The sequence below is a fragment of the Sapajus apella genome, unplaced genomic scaffold, assembly GCF_009761245.1.
Source record: "Sapajus apella isolate SASKATOON/1434 unplaced genomic scaffold, GSC_monkey_1.0 scaffold28, whole genome shotgun sequence".
In the NCBI taxonomy this organism is placed as follows: Eukaryota; Metazoa; Chordata; class Mammalia; order Primates; family Cebidae; genus Sapajus; species Sapajus apella.
In genome coordinates, this window is record NW_022436968.1 from 4357383 (window position 1) to 4378463 (window position 21081).

The window sequence follows — 21081 nt, forward strand, 5'->3', positions numbered from 1 at the left end:
TCTCAATTTATAAATTGTGCTTATTGGATATTTATATTAACAACACAGTTGAAACTAGTACTAAAGAACATTGTCAGCTATGGGTTTACACCTAAACAAACCTGCATGTTATGCTTCTTTTTAAGCCTCTATAATCCCATTAAATTGTGTGTGTTTTTGGAGAGGAGGGGTGACTTTATCCATTCTTCCATCAATGGACACTTAGGTTGATTCCAAATCTTTGTTATTGTGAATAGGGCTGCAGTAACATGCAAGTGCAGGCATCTCTTTTATATCTAATTTTTTTCCTTTGGATAAATACCCAGTAGTGGAATTGTGGTAGCCTATGGTAGTTCTATTTCTAGTTTTTTGAAAAATTTCCATACTGATTGTATTAAATTATATTTCTACCAACAGTGTACAGAGTTCCTTTTTCTCTGCATCCTCACCAGCATGTTATTTTTTGTCTTTTAAAAAATAGCCATTCTAGGCCGGGCATAGTGGCTCATGCCTGTAATCCCAGTACTTTGGGTGGATTACCTGAGATCAGGAGTTCGAGACCAGCCTGGCCAACATAGCGAAACCCTGTCTCTACTAAAAATAAAAAAATTAGTCAGACATGATGGTGCATGCCTGTAATCCCAGCTACTCAGGAAGCTGAGGCAGAAGAATTGCTTGAACCCGAGAGTTGGAAGTGGCAGTGAGGAAGCAGAGATAGAGGTGGGAGTTCAACTGCGCTCCAGCCTAGGCAACAGAGCAAGACTCTGTCTCAAAAAAAACAAAAACAAACAAACAAACAAACAATATATATATATATATATATATATATATATATATATATATGGCTATTTTAACTTAGGTAAGTTAATATCTTACTGTGGTTTCAATTTGCATTTTCCTGATTAGTGATGTTGAGCATTTTTTCTTGTATCTGTTGACTACTTGTATGTCTTTTAAATTCTTAAATTATTTTTATTTTTATTTCAGTAGTTTTTGTGGTACAGGTGGGTTTTGGGGATAAGTTCTTTAGTGGTTGATTTCTGAGATTTTAGTGCACCGTCACCCTAGCAGTGTACGCTGCACACAATATGTAGTCTTTTATCTCTTACCTGCTCCCAACCTTCCCCCACAAGTCCCCAAGTCTGTTATATCATTCTTATGCCTTTGCATCCTTATAGCTTAGCTCCCACTTACAGGTAAGAACATATGATACTTGGTTTTCCACTTCTGAGTTACTTCACTTAAAATAATGCCCTTCATTGTTACCCAGGATGCTGCAAAAGACATTATTTCATTCCTTTCTATGGCAGAGTAGTATTCCATGGTGTATATATACCACATTTTCTTTATCTACTCATTGGTTGATGGACACTTAGGTTGGTTCTATATCTTTGCAATTGCAAATCATACTGCTATAAACATGGGTGTGCATGTGTCCTTTTTATGTAATGATTTATTTTCCTTTGGGTAGACACCCAGCAGTGGGATTGCTGGATTGAATGGTACTTCTGCTTTTATTTCTTTGTGGAGTCTCTATATCATTTTTCGTAGAGGTTGTACTAGTTTACATTCCCACCAGCAGTCTAATAGTGTTCCCTTTTCACTACATCCATGCCAACATCTATTGGTTTTTGACTTTTTAATTATGACCTTTCTTGCAGGAGTAAGATGGTATCTCACTGTGGTTTTAATTTGCATTTTCCTGACAATTCGTTATGTTGAACATTTTTACATGTTTGTTGATTGTTTGTACATCTTCTTTTGAGACTTGTGTATTCAAGTCCTTTGTCCGCTTTTTGATGGGATTGTTTTATTTTTCTTGCTGATTTGAGTTCCTAGTAGATTATGGATATTAGTCCTTTGTCATATATTTAGTTTGCAAATATTTTCTCCCACTCTGCGGGTTGTCTGTTTACTTGGATGATTATTTCTTTTGCTGTGCAGAAGCTTTTTAGTTTAATTAGGTCCCATTTATTTATCTTTATTTTTGTTGCATTTGCTTTTGGGGTCATAGTCATGAATTCTTTGCCTAAGCCAATGTCTAGAAACGTTTTTCCAGTGTTATCTTCTAGAATTTTTATGGCTTCAGGTCTTAGATTTAAGTCTTTGATTCATGGTGGGTTGATTTTGGTATAAGCGGAGAAATCATTTTCATTCTTCTACATATGACTTGCCAGTTTTCCCAGCACTATTTATTTGAGTATCTTGTCCCTAATTTATGTTTTTGCATGCTTTGTCCAAGATCAGTTGGCTGAAAGTATTTGGCTTTGTTTCTGCGTTCTCTACTCTGTTCCATTGGTCTATGTGTCCGCTTTTATACCAGTATCATACTGTTTTGGTAACTATAGCCTTCTAATATAATTTGAAGTTGGGTAATATGATGCCTCCAGACCTGTTCTTTTTGCTTAGTATTGGTTTGGCTATGCAGGTTATTTTTTTTGGTTTCATATGAATTTTAGGATTGTTTTTTCTAAATCTATGAAGAATGGTGATGATATTTTGATGGAAATTGCATTGAATCTGTAGATTGCCTTGGGCAGTGTGGTCATTTTCACAATATTGATTCTTCCCATTCATGAGCATGAGATGTGTTTCCATTTGTTTATGTTATCTATGCTTTATTTTAGCAGTATTTTGTTGTTTTCTTTGTAGACATCTTTCACTTCCTTGGTTAGATATATTCCCAAGTATTTCTCTTTTTGTGCAGCTATTGTAAAAGGGATTGAGTTATTAATTTGAATCTCAGCTTGGTCATTTTTCGTGTATAGCAGAGCTACTGATTTGAGTACATTGATTTTGTATCCCGAGTCTTTACTGAATTCCTTTATCAGATTTAGGAGTTTCTTGGATGAGTCTTTAGGGTTTTCTAGGTATACAATTATATCATCAGCAAACAGTGACAATTTGACTTCCTCTTTTCCAATTTGGACGCCTTGTATTTCTTTCTTTTGTCTGATTGCTCTGGCTAGGACTTCCAGTACTACATTGATTAGAAGTGGGGAAAATGGGCATTCTTGCCTTGTTCCAGTTCTCTGGGAAAATGCTTTCAACTTTTCCCTATTCAGTATGATGTTGGCTGTGCATTTTTCATATACGGCTTTCATCAGTTTAAGTTCCTTATATGCCTGTTTTGTTGAGGGTTTTTTTTTTTTTTAATCATAAAAGGATACTGGATTTTATCTAAGGCTTTTTCTTCACCTATTGAGATGATCATATGGGTTTTGTTTTTAATTCTTTTTATGTAATATATCATATTTATTGACTTTGTGTATGTTAAACTATCCCTGCATCCCTAATATAAACCCATTTGATCATGATATATTATCTTTTTGATATGCTATTGGATTTGGTTAGCTAGCATTTTGTTGAGGATTTTTGCATCTATGTTCATCAGAGCTATTGGTCCAGTAGCTTTCTTGTTTTGCCCTTTCCTGGTTTTGGTATTAGGGTGATACTGGCTTCATGGAATGATTTAGAGAGGATTCCCTCTTTCTCTATCTTTTACAATAGTTTTAGTGGGATTGGTACCAATTCTTCTTTGACTGTCTGATAAAATTCAGCTATGAACCCATCTGGTCTTAGATCTTTTCGTTGGCAATTTTTTTTTAAAAAACTACTGATTCAATCTTGCTGCTTGTTATTGGTCTGTTCAGGATTTCTGTTTCTTCCTGATTTAATCTAGGAGGGTTTTATATTTCCACAAATTTATCTATCTCCTCTAGATTTTCTAGATTATGCACATAAAAGTGTTCATAGTAGTCTTAACTAATCTTTTGTATTTCTGTGGTATTGGTTGTAATATCTCTAGCTTCTTTTCTCATTAAGCTTATTTGGTTATTCTTTTTTTGGTAATCTCACTAGTAGTCTGTCAATTTTATCTTTTCAAATAACAACTTTTTGTTTCATTTATCTTTTGTATTTTTTTCTTTCAATTTTATTTAGTTCTTTAATCTTTATTATTTTTGTCTGCTGAGTTTGGGTTGAATTTCTTTTGAGAAATGTCTATTCATATCTTTGCCAACGTTTTAATGTGCTTATTTGTTTTTTTACTGTTGAGTTATTTGAGTTCCTTGTGTATTCTGGATATTAAGCTTTTGTCAGATGAGTAGCTTGCAAATATTTTCTCCCATTTAACAGATTGCCTCTTCATTCTGCTGATTGTTTCCTTTGCTGTGCAGAAGCTTTTTCATTTAATATAGTTATATTTATTTTTGTTTTTGTTTTCTGTGCATTCGGGTTCATAAACATAAATTCTTTGCCTAGACCAATGTCCTGAAGCATTTTCCTTATATTTTCTTGTGGCAGTTTATAATTTTAGGTCTTACGTTTAAGTCTTTAATCCATCTTGAATTGATTTTTGTAATTAGTGAAAGATAGAGTCCAGTTCCATTCTTCGGCATATGGGTATCCAGTTTTCCCAGCACAATTTATTGAAGAGGATGTTTTTGCCCCAGTGTATGTTCTTGGCACCTTTGTTAAAAATTAGTTGGCTGTAAATATGTGGATTTATTTCTGGTTCTCTCTTCTATTTCGTTGATCTATGTGTCTGTTTTTAATGCCAATATTGTGCTGTTTTGGTTATGATAGCCTTGTAATATACTTTGAAGTCAGGTAGTGTGATGCCTCCAGCTTTGTTATTTTTGCTCAGATTGCTTTGGCTAGTCAGGTCCTTTTTGGTACCATACAAATTTTAGGATTGTTTTTTCCATTTCTGTGAAAAGTGACATTGGTATTTTAATGGGGATTGCTTTGACTCTGTAGATTGCTTTTTATGGTCATTTTAATGATATTAATTCTTCCACTCCATGAGCATAGGGATGTCTTTCCATTTGTTTGTGTACTCTTCAATTTTTTTTTCTTTTTTTGAGATGAAGTCTTGTTCTGTTGTCCAGGCTAGAGTGCCTTGCCACAATCTCAGCTTACTGCAAACTCTGTCTCCTGAGTTCAAGCGTTTCTTCTGCCTCAGCCTCCCAAGAAGAGTAGCTGGGATTACAGGCAATGCACCACCATGCCTGGCTAATTGTATTTTTAGTAGAGATGGGGTTTCACCATGTTGACCAGGCTGGTCTCGAACTCCTGACCTCAGGTGATCCACCTGCCTTGGCTTTCCAAAGTGCTGGGATTACAGATGTGAGCCACCGTGCCTGGCCCTCTTCAATTTTTTTAAATCAGTGTTTTGTAGTTTTCCTTCTAGATATCTTTCACTTTCTTGGTTAAATTTATTCCCAGGTATTTTATTTTATTGTATTGCATTTTTTGAAGCTATTATAAATGAAATTGTCTTCTTGATTTCTTTCTTAGCTTGTTCATTTTCATTGTATGAAAATGCTACTGATTTTTGTATGTTAATTTTGTATCCTGCAACTTTACTAAATCTATTTATCAGACCTAAGAGATTTTTTGTGAACTCTTTAGGTTTTTCTAGTATAAAATCATATTATCAGCAAAGAGGGACAATTTTTTTTTTGTTTTTCAATACAGAGTCTCACTCTGTCGCTCAGGCTAGAGTTCAGCAGCGTGATCTTGGCTTACTGCAACCTCTGCCTCCTGGGTTTAAGAAATTCTCCTGCCTTAGCCTCCTAAGAGCTGGGATTACAGGCATGTGCCACCACACCCAGCTAATTTTTTTATTTTTAGCAGAGACAGGGTTTTGCTGTGTTGACCAGGCTGGTTTCAAACTCTTGACCTCAAGTGATCTGCCTGCCAAGGCCTCCCAAGGTGCTGGGATTACAGTATAAACTACAACGCCCAGCCAAGTGGGACTGTGGAGGCTTGTGGCCTTACTGGCTCTGAGAGCTGGGTCCTTACTGCAGAGGGGCTGCTTTGCACCTGGGAACACAGGAGCTCTTCCAGAGTCAATCTCAAAAGAAAAAGAAACTCAACTTCTCTGTAGGTTCAGAGCCCAAAATGTTATCAGCAGACAATTTGACATCCTCTTTTCCAGTTTGGGTGCCTTTTATGTCCTTCTCTGGCTTAATTGCTCTGGCTAGGACTTCCAGCCATATGTTGAATAGGAGTAGTGAAAAGTGCCCATCCTTGTCTTGTTACAGGTCTCAGAGGAAAGGCGTTCAGCTTTTTCTTGTTCAGCATGATGTTAGCTGTAGGTTTGTCATGTATGGCCTTTTTATACTGAAGTAAGTATGTTCTTTCTATGGCTCATTTGTTGAGAGTTTTGATCATGAGGACATTGAATTTTACCAGATGTTTTTCCTGTAGTATTGAGATTGTCATATGATTTTTGTTTGTCATTCTGCTGATGTGATGTATCATGTTTACTGATTTGCATATGTTGAATCATCCTTGCATCCTTGGGATAAACCCCACTTGATCGCATTGTATTTTTTTTTTTTTTTGAGATACTGTTGGATTTGATTTTCTAGTATTTTTTTTTTTTAACAATTTTTGCATCTGTGTTTATCAGGGATATTGGCCTGCAGTTGTCTCTTTATGTTGTGTCCTTGTCTGGTTTTGGTACCAGGATAGTGCTGGCATAGAAGGAGTTAGGGAGAATTTCTTCCTCTTTAATTTTTTGGAATAATTTGAGGAGAATTGATTTTAGTTCTTCTATGAAAGTTTGATTCAATTTGGCAGTAAAGGCTGGGCATGTTGGCACACATCTGTAATCCCAGCACTTTGGGAGGCTGAAGCAGGTGGATCACTTGAGGTCAGGAGTTCGAGACCAGGCTGGTCAACAGAGTGAAATCCCATGTCTACTAAAAATACAAAAAAATAGCTGGGTGTGGTGGCACTCACCTGTAGTCCCAGTTACTCATGAGCAGTAGAATTGCTTGAGCCTGGGAGGTGGAGGTTGCACTAAGCCAAGATTATGCCAATGCCTCTGCCCTCCAGCCTGGGCAACAGGGTGAGACTCTGTATCAAAAACAAAACAAAACAAAACAAAAATAACAAAAAAAGAATTCAACAGTAAAGCCGTTCAGTCCCAGACTTTGTCGGGAGACTTACTAATTCAATCTCATTACTCATTATTAGTCTCTTTAGGGTTTGGGGGTTTTTTTTCCTGATTCAATCTTGCTAGGTTGCATGAGTCCAGGAATTTATCCATTTCCTCTAGGTTTTCCAGCTTGTTAGTGTATTGTTCATAATTGGTCTCTGAGGATCCTTTATGTTTCTGTGATATCAGTTGTAATGTCTCCTTTTTCATTTCTGATTTTATTTATTTGGTTTATCTCTCTTTTTTTATGGTTAGTCTAGCAAATAGTTTATTGACTTTATCTTTTCAAAACAACTAGCTTTTCATTTTGTTGATCCTTAGTATCTTTTTTTAGTCTCTATTTTATTTAGTTCTGCTCTGATTTTTATTAATTCTTTTTTTCCACTAATTTTTTTCTTGCTTTTCTAGTTACTCTAGTTACTTGAGGTGCATGATTAGATTGTTTACTTGAAAATTTTATACCTTTTTATGTAGGCGTTTATTTCTATAAACCTCCCTTTTAGCACTGCTTTTTCACAGGTTTGGATATGTTGTTTCAATTTTCATTTGTTTCAAGGATTTTTTTTATTTCCACTTTAATTTCTTCCTTGATACAATGATTATCCAGGAGCAACATGCTGTTTAATTTTCATTCATTTTTACAGTTTCCAAAGTGTATTTTGTTATTGATTTCTAGTTTTATTCTATTGTGGTCTAAGAAGATATTTGATATAATTTTGATTTTTAGAAAAATGTTTGAGACTTGTTTTTTGTCCTATGATCTTGGTTGGGTAGTACCCTTTGGCTTTGATTCTGAATGTGTGCAGTAGTGTAGTCTCTGTATAATTTATTTGGCTATAAACAGTATCAGTTGTGTCTATGATTTCCTTGATGGCTTAGGATGCATTTGTTAGCGGAGGCTGTGTTGAAGTTTTTCTGGGGACTGGGACAATAGGTGGGCCAGTCTTTAGGCCCCAGTGGTGGCAGCGATGGGCTGACCATGTCTGTCCTTGGGACCTAGGGTGGAGTATGCTGGCACCAGTGTTAGCAAGTTCAGGTGGGCCAATTATTAAGCCTCTATGTGGCTTGCTTGGGTGACAGATATAGCAGCAGTAGGCCAGGCAGTTGTGTGGGTTCTGAGACTCCTGGGCAGAGAGTATGCCATGGGCAATGGCAGTAGCAGTGATGGGACAACCCTTTGCTCCCAAGCAGTCCATGCTGATGTTGGCAGCAGCTGTGATTGGTTGGGAGGGCCAGTCTCCAGGCCTATAGGTAGCACGTGTGGGTGGGTGTCAGCTGTGGTTGTAGCAGCAGGTTGGGTGAGCTCAGACTTACACTTCGGAAGGATTGCTCGTGTGAATGTGGTAGACTGGGTTGTGTAATCCCCACTTTACAGTTTTGCCTTTTCTAGGATGTCATGCAGTTGGAATCATATAGTCTGTGGCCTTCCCAGATTGGCTTCTTTCACTTGGCAATATGTTTTTAAGGTTCCTTTGTGTCTTTGCATGCCTTGATAGCTTATTTCTTTTTGCTGCTGAATAATATTCTTTTGTACAGATGTACCACAGCTTGTTTATTCATTTTTGGCCATTGTGAATAAAGCTACTATTAGCATTCATATGCAAGATTTTGTGTAGGAGTAAGTTTTCAACTCATTTGGGTAAATATCTAGAAGCCTGATTTCTGAATCATTACTCTTGGACATTCTGTTGCAAACCTCTTTTCCTTATTCACCTTCCTCTTTGTCTTTTGCCCTCGATGGAATGACCTAAGAAAAATAAAAATAGTGCATATTCATAATTTTTAAAAGTCAAAGCAACACAAAAAGTTCAAAGAAGAAAGTATGAAAAAAAATCTATGGCCTGGAAATAAACATATTAATATTTGATGCGTGTAATTCCAGACATCTTTTTATCATGTATTTATGCAGATGGAAGGTGGAATTGCTACAGATGCTCCTCTCCACTGCCCCCACCCACACACACACCAGGAACTCTCCATATCTCTTACCTTACATTATTTTCCTCCATAGCTTTTATAAACCTCTGGCTTCCTCTATATTTACTTGCCTTTTTATTGCCATTAGAATATCATCTTCATAAAGAGAGGGGTTTTGTTTTATTTACTGCTATATCCCCAGTGCCTGGAGAGTGTGCCTAGACACATAGTAGGTGCTCAATAAATGATTTATGAATAAATGAAGATCTACATAGGAATATCAGATAAAAAATCATATTATTTATTTTAAAATAAAGTTTTTATTTGAATTCAATTAAATATTGAATTATTTTAAAATATTAAATATTTCCTCATCCTAAGAAATATCTTTTTTCCAAAAGAAATTTCACTCAAGTTAATTTTTAAAGCCATGCAAAGCATTAAGAGATGAGATACAGAAACCACGTTTCACTTTTAGGCAGTTATCTGTTGACTCCATGCTATTAAACATGAGGAGAAATTAACATTGTTAAATTTGCTTCCACTTCTCATTCCCATCCCTCCACCTGCCAATTTTCATCATTTATATTATATTTTGTTAGTTATATCATCCTTGTTGTATCATGGCAATTCCATACATTTCTTAGTTTTATGTTTAAGTAGATTCAGTGCTCATCACCACTTCTTTAACCATTACTTCTCTATTCCTGAGGTTTCAAACTGTAATTCATTCTGAATTGCCTAGATTTCATCAAGTAGTTTTTCAAGAAACTCTCAATGGTACTGTAATCTTTGAGGACATTCATGCTTAAGAATATCTGGTACTGTAAAGGACACCCCAACTTGCTATAAAGTTCTCGGTTTACTTTTTCTTTCTCTCAAGTATTTGTAGACATAGCTCTATCAACACTGGAGAAGTGTTAGGCCAACCTGCAGTTTTTGTTTGCAGTTAGGAGTGATGTTGAAGCTATTTTACAACCAAGACAGTGTGAGCAATAACTAATGAGAAAACAATAGGATCCAGTAGCTTATTAGTCCTACTGATGCATACCCACTGAATGTAAGCTCTGCTTAGAGTGAAAAGTCAAACAGAATAGAAGGGTATAATGTGAAAAATGAAAGTCCTTCATTTCTTAAGAAACATTTGTCTTCAGTTATGTTCCAGTTGTAATTTTGTGTGGAATGAATGGTGTGTTTCATGCTGTCTTCTCTTCAGGAGTAGTTATAAATCTAGATAGCACACAACTCCACAAATGTAGAGAATAGACAGGCCTCCAATTTGCTCCACTCACCTGGGTTGGCTACAGCACAGCTGCGCCTGGATCAACTTGGAGAAACCTGCATTCACAGGCCCATATCTTGTCCCTAGGACTTAGCTTCTCTACCTGGGACATTCAGATGATACCAATTGAGGAAACCATGAAACAGGAATGTAGTATCCATCTACTCCTTCCAATACAAAACATCAGAGAATTCTGGCTTTTGCAAACAGTTGATATTTTATACCCAAATGTTTCCATTACCTTTGAAGCCTCTTGTGCCTCCTTCCTGACTCCACTCTGCTCTTTTTCCACCTGGAGCAACCACTGACCCAAATTTTGCATTTGTCAGTTTTTCCTTTTTGACCATTTTACCACATAAGTATCCCAAAACAATATAGTATCTACGTTTGAAAGCTGCTAAATCTCACGTAAGTGAGATCACACTATATGTATACTTCAGCAACTTGCTTTCTTCACTTAGCACGGTTCCTGACATTCATCCATGTGGATGTGTGTAGCAGTAGTTTATTCATTTTCATTGCTGCATGGTATTCCACTGTGTGAATTAACACAATTTATTCATTCTACTGTTGACGGGCATTTGCCTTATTTCCTGTATTTCTTCACTATGATAAACAATGTTGCTGTGAACATTCTTACGTGTGTCCCTTGGGGCACATTTGTAAGAAATTATCTAGAATGTATACCTAGGAGTGGAACTACTGAATCATGCACTATGTACATCTTTAATTGTGCTACATAATGCAAAGCTGTTTTCCAAAAATGGTTATACCAATTTACACTCTCCTCAAAGGGCTAGAGTTCTGGCTGAATATTCTCATCCACACTTGCTACGGTCATGGATCATACAATCTGGTGCTATATCCACCTTCTTTCCTCATTGTACTTTTTAACATTTTTCTAACTTTATTCAGATACTTAATTTTCATCCCTTTTTCTTTATAAATGCATTTAATTATTGATATTTTTGAGAGGTGACTTTGCATACATTAATATGTAGTGCTCTCATTTTTCATGTCTAAGTTGTCTGTAATTCCAGTTGTGAATTCTATTTCTGTCTAGATAAATTTTAAAAAACATTCCACTATAAATACATAGAAATACTATATAAATTATAACAGGTTTTAAAATGCATAGATAAGCTTACCACAAATTAGAGGAAATCACAGAGACAAAAAAAAAATAAGAAAAACATGTAAAACAAAATTTAAGTAGAAGCTAACTTGATGGCTTCCATGCATTCTTAGGCTTTAGAAATACAGGTTCCCCAGCACAATACATTTAAAAAGCAAAGGAACTATAGGACACTAGAAAGAAAATATTCTAAAAGTAACAGAGGATAACAAATACATTATCTATTTAAAAAAAGGGAGATAGACTGAGAGCCAAAACAGTAACAAGTGAGAGGAGGGCAGAATACTTTTTCACAGAGCTGCAATATATTATCTTGCAAAATTGTATTCCCAGCTAAGTTATTATACAAGATTGAAAGTTCACCACAAAAATACCTTAATGGAAGGAATTCCTAAAGGAAATTAATTAGCATAGAAACTAAGCATGCTTGGCAAAACTTAAAAAAGACCACTAAAACAAGTGGAAATAGACTACATAAGAAATTAAATGCACAAAATGTCAAAAAATCGAAATAATATATATTAAATTGATAAAACTCCTCAGTCATAAGACAAATTATGTTTTTTATAAGAATGCACCTAAAACATGAAGTAATAGAAAGGTGATAAGGTCATAGAGGTGAGCTGGGGCTATCTCATAAAGACGCTTATGGATCTTAATAAGAAATTTGAGACTTATTGTGTGTGGGAAACCACTGAGGAATTTGAGCAAGGGAGTGACAAGAACCAATTTCTGTTTTAAAAAACTCATTCTGGCTGTTAAATGAACTGTTTTGAGGGAAGAAAGAAGGAAGGAGATCTGTTAAAAAATTCCACTGACTTTTTTTGAAAGTGACACGTTAGTCTTTTTTTTACTATCATGGATTTATCATGTCTCCTAATCTTCTCAAAGCTTTTGCTTTATACATTTTGATACAATGTTGTAAGGAGCACAGGTAGAAGTTAACATCTTATTGGAGAATTGAAACTTTTTAAAAGGGACCTTTCTCTTTTCTTTTCTTTTTTTTAGAGATGGGGTCTTGCTGTGTTGCCCAGGCTGGACTTGAACTCCTGGGCTCAAGTGATCCTCCCACCTCAGCCTTCCAAGTAGCCAGGACTTCAGGCATGCACCACCATACCTGTACATTCACATTTTTAAAATTCCATCTAAAACTTCCTCCTTTGACCCATTTGCTATTTTTCATCTTAAAATTTCATTGCATGCTTTTATTTTTATTATCATTTACTAACTGGTAAATGAATTCAATTTTATACTTTCTGTGTCATTTTTTACTGGGTATAGCTTTTGTAAATATCACATAGCAAGTTTTATTTAGTCAACAAATATTTAAAGAGCACTTGCTATGTTATCAATCACATTTTAAGCACTAGGAACACAAATAGAGGAAGTCACGAAACTCACAGTCTAAAAAGTTCACATTCAATTGCTTCTCAGCCTTTCAGTTAGAAGCAACTGCAAAAAGTTCATGATTCCTATGTTTTGGCTTTTAAATGTTGGGAACTTTTATGGCTATTCATCAAAACGTAGTGTTAGGAAAGGAGAGGGAAACAGGCAATAACAATCTTCTCTGATATTAGAAAAATAAAAATCCCTATCAATTAGAAAGCTTTGCTCAGAGTTTTGGTGTTAACACTGTGGTTAGTAATCTTCCCGCCTATAAAGTATTTTTCACAAACCAGGGTAATGACTATTAGTGAGAGTTTAAACTCAGTGTGTAAGGGGGCATGAGCGAGTGTAACCTGCACCTCACTTACTCTACTCTTTGAACCACCATGGCCTATTTCTTGGAAGTCATTTGGGTATGACTGAATGAAAATATGTTAGAGCTGAAAGCACCTCAAAAATCAAGCCATAGGTGGGTTCCTTCTTGTTCAGTCTGTAAAAATCCTCTTTTTGGTTCTGAATATCCCATAAAGTGAGATTTTTAATATGACAAGGTAAAGCATTAGAAACAGATTTTGCAATACCAGAGAGGAAAGAAAAGTGGCTTGAAACGTGGAGCTGCTCTGAGTCTGTTAGATCTTCTCTCATAACTCGTGTTGCTTTCTCAGTTCCCTCCTCTTCCTTCCCCTCTATACACCACACACAAAGAGAAGGGAAGAGACGACCTCAACCTGAGACCTGAGAAGAATATGTAGCCACTTTGTGTTAACTCTGAAGGAGTTCTCAGTTGAGGGATCAATATTCATGCCATTTTGCCACACATGGTTGGCAGTCAATTTGTCAATCACTCCACAGTTATTTCCCCAATTCCCCAATGCAAACCCTCAAAATCTATCCTCCTTTAAGATAATACCATGATGCCAGTATCGCAACACTCACATTTCAAAAGCTTAGAGAACTCTGTGTCGTGCTGTTTAAGATGAAATGTGAATTAGTTGTTAAGACTTTGTTTGTTGCATAGTATGGGATCATCAACACAAGGTGGATGGGGTGCATCACAATTTGTGCATATCACTCGAATTGGAATCCGATATGATCCACAGAAGGCCCCAACCACCTAAAACTTTATCCATGAGTCATTTTGTGCATATCCCTCCAAGCCTTTATTTTATCCTAGATTGCTCTTCCTCCTGATTAAATCTTCTTTAACGACTTAACACTCGAGTCCATGACGATTCATCCTTTCCCTGATTTTTTATTTTCTGTCAAGTTTATACCAGAGTCTGGGGTTTTTTACACAATAATTACTTTTTAGATGATGAAACATCATTTTTATTCCAAGTGACAGCTTGAATTTCTTAAAAGGTGGGCTCATATAATTTACTTTGGGGTACAATGACTGTCTACTCCACAGATATTTGTTGACTGAATATTGATTACATCATATGGGTGTTAACATCAGGATACTGTTGACTGGCAAAGAATAAAGTGAAGAGTGCCTAGACAAAATTCTTATATTGTAAGAGTTTGCTCTCTAGAACGGGGACAAAGTGCAAATAAATATTTATGATGTAGTTTGGTGAGCACCATGGTAGAGGCATCTGCAATCATAATTCCTAGAGTTAGAAACCAATGGATTGGTTATAAAAGCATAGTTCAAGACTCTTTGAAGAGAAGTAGAGGAAAAAGAGTATTTGGTACAGCAAGAGCAAGAACATGACAACATGAGATTTCCTACCCCATCCCATAAACAAGCGAGGCACTTTAAACCTTAAAAGAGGATTGAAGACCTTGAATGCCATGCTAAGTAGTTTGGACTTAATAGGGAACCGTCAAAGGTTTCAATATATTTTTATTGAAAATATATCCAGAGCTCATTTTCTCTCTAGGAAACCCACCCCTTGTCTGCTCTAGGCAAAAGAATATTGGGGAATTCTGCTGCTGAAATTTTTGTTTTTTTTTCTCATTCCAACCTCTGTTCTCCCTCTCATCAAATCATCCAGAGACTGGATGGATTTTATTTTCTTTAACACCAAAGTTGGCCGCCAATCTGTTCAATATAAGGAGACCCCATCTCTACAAAAAGTTAAAAAATTAGCAGGGCATGGTGGTGTGCACCTGTAGACAGCTATATGAGTTGGTGAGGAGGGAGGCTCATTTGAGCCCTTCTGGTAAAGGCTGCAGTGAGCTGTGATCATGCCACTGCACTCCAGCCTGACTGACAGAGCCAGAATGTCAACCAGCCAACCAACAAACAAGACTAGCTGTAACATACCAATGTGGGGAGAACAATTTCATGTGATGAAAAGTCAAGTCCAAGACCCATGTCATCATGGGTACTTACAGAAGAAGCCCACCCAATCTGTCCAGGAACCGATATGGAAACCCCAGCATGTGAATCTGCTGGACTGTCAGCTGTAACAAGCTTGCAGAGAAGCTACCAAACTAGAGGGCAGTCTGTGGCCGGGAAAAAATGCGACTTCTGCAGCCTCTAGTGTGACAACTAACCATACCACTGAGGAAGTGGGTGGGGAGGTACAAGATGCCAGTAGAGAAAGACGACGTGAAGGTGTTCAAAGTCATCTGTTGATTTTTACTATCTTCTGCTTCATTTGCCAGGAGCATCGTGGTGATTGTTAAGCAAAACTTTGGCAGATAATCATCTAAAAAGTAGGATAATTGTGTCTTTTGACTAATAGTTTTAGAAAATAATGTGTGCCCATTTAATGGAGATGAAGACCTATAAGAAAGCCATCTACACTCTTCTAAATTCATCATGATTTGGAAACTTTCCAAAGAGATACTTAATCAAAACCAAGACAGCTCACAAGACTTTTTCCTTAAATAAGCCTTCTGACATATTTTAATATAAGCTTTGTTAAAGTAGGTTTAATAAGCAAAAGTGTAAAAATGAGAGCAAAAATAAATAGATCTACTTGAAAACAAGTTTGTTAATGTAATTCAAATCAGTTAAAAATTAATTTATGTTTAGCTTTAAAGTTGTAACTGAAGGGAGTAATGGTCAAGCAGGTATCTAAAGTTAGTAGATCTCTAAATTTAATTTGTAGGCATTGAACATCTTCCTTTAATGTGTCCGAACAAATAACTTCAAATGGATCAATTTAATTAACCAACAAGAAGTTCATGACTCAGGCAATAAGTTGGTTTTTTCATCAAGTCACCAGGCACCTTCTGGCCTTTCATTACTGCCTTTCCTAGAGATGACCTGGGGACAAAAGATTTGCTCAACTTTAACCTAACTCTCCACATACTCTCTTTTGATAATGAGGACCCAGGCGCAGCATGGTGACTCACGTCTATAATCTCAGCACTTTGGGGGGCTGAGGTAGGAGGATCGCTTGAGGCAAGGAGTTCAAGACCAGACTGGGAAACATAGTGAGATCCTATCTCTACAAAAAAATAAAAAATTAGTTGGGCATGATAGCGTGCACCTGTAGTCCTAGCTACTTGGGTGGCTGAGGTGGTAGGATTGCTTAAGCCCAGGAGTTTGAGGTTACAGCGAGTTATGGTTGCACCACTGCACTGTAGCCTGGGTGACAGCAAGACCCTGTCTCAATAACAACAATAATAATAATAAAAAACAATTGAGGCTCCAGAGCCAGTGGCTCAGTAGATAGTCATTTTCCAATTGTCTATTACCATAATGCTCTGATTGGCTACTTTTGTCAAGAACATAGTGATCTCACCCCCAGCGGGCTCCTAAGTGCACAATGAGGTGTAAAGTCACACAGATAGCCAAGAGCTGTATTGGCGCCTAAAAAATGAGAACCACATAAATGGCTATGACATCAAGAACCTGTCTGTTTTCTATCGTTTAATCTGTGACCTCTGCCTCGGTAGAAAGATATGGGAATGGAAAGATAATCTGTACCATATCAAACTTAAAAAAAACAACTGCCCTTTACAACTTACCAGGTTTCCATAACTTACATCTGTCAAGATTTATGTTGGAAAGAATTAATATTTTATTGGCTCTCTGTAGTTGAGTAACTCATCAACTCGCCAAATCTTTTCCTTTGGATTCTTATATTTCTGTTCCTAATATATAAAAAGCCTTCCTAGCGGTGGAGACAAAACTATAGAGACAGGGAGAGACTTCTCTGGCGACAGTGTAGAGTATAGAATAGCAGTGGTGAAACTGGAGGCATGGAGATCTGTTTGAACAATATTGCCATAGTGCAGGGAGAAGGAAATTAGAATTCTGATCTAGGGAGTGGCACAGGAATGGAGAACAAGTGCTGGAGTTGTGAGAGAATTTGGTGAAAGAATTGACATGTGATAAGTAAATATGAGAAAGTGAAAAATTAGAGATGGCTGAGGGTTTTAGCTTAGGTTATTGACATAGACAGACATAGATGTTGATGCATAATGCAGATTAGATTTAGGGAGGGAAGTGGGATAACAAGATGAGTTTGATAAATTCTATGTGATATACAGTAGAAAGTTATTATAATAGGAAATAAGTGAAACTAATGTGTCTGCATATTTGCCTGTCTCCTACATAAGACTGTGAGCTCTTTGAGTGAATTCATCTTTGCCTTTCTAGTGCTTCACCCCACAGAGCCCAGCATATAGCAAGGGCTCAGTATCTTTCTAAATAAATGAGAAGTTGAGCTAACATTGAAAATATGAATGTTGTCTTATTGCAATGAATATTCCTAACTAAATAGATCAAATATCATGTCATTATTGCAAGATCAGTTTAGATAGACTTCATAAGAACAATTTAGATTTTAAGAGTTTCTTTGCTGGAATCAGCAGTTTCTAAGGACAGAAGGAATTGGCTTTACAAAGAAGTGTACAAATGGTTTCTAACTTAGGATGGTTTGGCTTACAATTTTTCAACTTTATGATGGTGCAAAAGCAATACACACCCAGTAGGAACCGTACTTTAAATTTTGAATTTTGATCTTTTCTGGGGCTAGCTATAATACACAGTACAATACTCTTATGATGCTGGCCAGTGGCAGTGAGCCCTGCTCCCAGTTGGCCAAGCAATTATGAGGATGAATAGCCAATACTCTACAGTGTACAGTGTAATGTACAGTGTACATTATGTGAGATATTTAACACTATTATGTAATAGGCTTTGTGTTAGATGATTTTGCCCAATGCTAGGCTAATGTAAGTATTCTGAGCATGTTTAAGGTAGGCTAGGCTAAACTATGATATTCAGTAAGTTAGGTGTATTAATCACACTTTCGATTTAGAATATTTTCCAATTGATGATGGGTTTACTGGGATGAAACCCCCTCATGAGTGGAGAAGCATCTGTATTTTGAGAATATGGTACATGTGAGAGAAGGTCAGGTTGGATGGGACCAGAAGCAGGAAAGGTGGAGAAAACCTTTCAGCAGAAGGAGGAAGACACTAAACCTCTGGAAGCTAAGAGAAAATGTACCCACCCTGGAGAGGAGTAAGGACTGAAGTGAAAGGAAGTCCAAGGCACACCTAGAACTAGCCCTCACCTAGAAGGGGAGGTGGTTTTTCTGAACCATCCCCAACTCCCCAGGAGCTAAGTCAGGAGCTTTAACACTCTGGACTCCAGGAATACAGAAGATTTTGAAGTTTCTCAAACAAAACAATGACAAAGTGGTCAAGATTCACTTAGAAATTGCATAGGAGAGACATTTCTTTTCACTGCCCACTCTATTTCATGAGAAAGTTTTAAAGTCAAACTGAAAGAGGTATAGACTGAGGTTGAATATTATGTCATATTTTAATACAAGGCACTTAGAGCAAAGTGCATCGCTTTTTAAAGATGTGTTTGTTGATGCAAAATAAGCATACAGTAAACTACACAAATCTTAATTGTATAGCTCAATGAATTTTTAATATGCATCCATGTAACTACCACCAATTCAAGATGTAGAAATCTTTCCAATGCTTTTCCTAGTCAACACCAGTCACAAAGATAACCGCCCTTCTTATATAACTGTAGGTTTCTTTTGGCTATCTGGAAAGTCATATGAATGAAATTTCACTGAATAATTTTCTGGAGTTAGACTTTTTCACTATATGTTATGAGATTTATCCATGCTGTTTTAACTGTATTTTTCCTTTGTTTTATTGTTTTAGTTACAGCTTAGTATTTTACTGTATAACTATAGTACAATTTATTTATTCATTCTTCTGTGGGTGGAAACTTAGACTGTTTCCAGTTTTTGCTTATTATGAATGAAACATAGGAACATTTTTGTTTGTATCCTTTACTGGTAGGCATAAGCACTCATTACTTTTGAGCATATTCCCAGAGGTAGAATGGTTGGGTAATAGTGCATTTAGATGTGCAGATTTAGGAGATGCTGCCACAGGCATTTCCATGGTGGCTGTAGTAATTAACAGTGCCACAGAAGTATATGAGAGTTCAGTTGCTCTACTTTCTAGCCAACACATATTATTGTCAGTCTTTTTTTTTTAATTCATTTTTATCATTTCAGGGTGCATCTAGTGGCAAATCGTTGTAATTTAAATTTCCATTACCCTGATGATTAATAATGTTGAGACTCTTATGCTTAATGGCCATATTGTTATCCTCTTTATTTTTATTTTTCTTAATTTGTGTAGGTACATGGTTGGTATATATATTTGTGGGGTACATGAGATGTTTTGATACAGGCTTGCAATGTGAAATAAGCACATCACGGAGAATAAGGTATCCTAAGGTATCCATTCCCTCAAGCGTTTCTCAAAACAAAAAAAATATGGAATGTTTTACAAATTTGTGTGTCATCCTTGATCGGGGCCATGCAAATTGATTCTGTATCATTCCAATTTTCATATATGTGCTGCTGAAGCAAGCACTGATATTCTCTTTTTTTAAAGTACCGCTTTAATTCTTTGCCTATTTATTTATTTATTGAGACAGGATCTTGCTCTGTCACCCATGCTGGAGTGCAGTGAGTCAATCACAGCTCACTCACTGTAGCCTCGACTTCCCAGCCTCAAGTCATTCTCCCACCTCAGCCTTCTTAGTAGCTGGGACCACAGGTGCATGCCACCATACCTGGTTAATTTATTTATTTTTCTATTTTTATTTTCATAGAGACAGGGTCTCCCTATGTTGTCTAGGCTTTTTGACCATTTAAAATTGTTTTTTTTTGTCTCTTTTATTAATTCCTGATTCTTTACATATTCCAAATGAATCTTTGTCAGATATATATATTGCTAATATCTTCTATATTGTGCCTTGCCTTTTCAGTCTCCTTTCCGTGATGTCTTTTGATGAACAACAGTTCTTAGTTATAATTGAGATTCAATTTTTCAAATTTTTAAAATGTTACCATTCTTTGTATCCTTTTTATAAAAAAAACTTTCCTTGCCTTAGATCATAACATTCTTCTAGGTTTTATTCTGAGAACTTTAGTGTTTTAATCTTTTCCATTAAGAACTAGGATCCATTGGATGCCTTTTATATCTGCAAGGACATAGGGGTAAGGTAGACTTTTTCCATGTGCATACTGTACTTGAACTTAGCCATAAGGCTGAGAAGCAATCCATGTGGGCATCTAATTGACCCAGAGCCATTTATTGAAACGACCATCCTTTCGTCATTGCACTGCAGTGGTGTTTTTGACATGAATCAGGGGACTTTTATTTATGTGTGTGTCTAATATGTTAGTCTGTTTGTCTCTACCTGCACCTATACCACAATATAGCTAACTGTCATAGATTTCTAATCTTGATATATGATAGTAAAAGTCTAGAAACCTTGTTCTCCTTCAAAATTGCCTCAATTTTTCTTGATCATTGAAATTTCCACATAAATGTTGGTACTAGCTTGACAATTTCAACAAATAAACCTGATGGGATTTTCATTGGGATTACACCGAATCTATAGATCATTTTGGGAAAAAATGACATCTTAATAATTTTGGGTCTTCCAATTCATGAACACAAAACACCTCTTCATTTATTCAGATCTTTAATTTCTTTTAGCAATGCTTTACAGTGTTCTTACATAAGTCTTTCACATCTGATGGATGTACCACAATTTAACTAGTCCTCTGGAAATGAGCCATCCTTTTCCATTTTTACTCCATTCTGCCTTTATAAGCACAATGAAATTAAAAGCCTCGCATGTATCTTAAATTATTTTAAAGTGCCATAATGGGTATCTAAAACTCATTCTCTTCTCCTATATTCTCATTGACATGCAAGGAGTCAAAGGGCAAAGAATGACCCCCAGGGTGTCCCATCCTTTGATTTCTAAACCACAGCAGAACCACCTCAATCTATTTCCTGTTGTTAAAATCTCTAGGAAACAATATTCCGTGAACACACCCGGTAACCTTTCTAAACCCTTACCAATATGATTAAGAACATCCTCCTTTTGTCACTTCTGCTGTAAATTAAACACATTTTCTCATTGTTCATTTAGCAGGCAAAAGAACTTACCAATGAATGGGCAAA

The 21081-nt window shown here is 36.4% G+C and overlaps 1 protein-coding gene and 1 non-coding gene across 5 annotated transcripts in view; one reads left to right on the forward strand and one right to left on the reverse strand.

Annotated features, from left to right (window-relative positions):
- Positions 1 to 21081, forward strand: part of STAT4 (signal transducer and activator of transcription 4) — a 129571-nt gene that overhangs the window by 25168 nt on the left and 83322 nt on the right. The gene's annotated exons all lie outside the window — the stretch shown is intronic.
- On the reverse strand, positions 19368 to 19473 carry LOC116561270. The gene has a single exon (XR_004273363.1). It is a non-coding gene; the product is annotated as a U6 spliceosomal RNA (small nuclear RNA).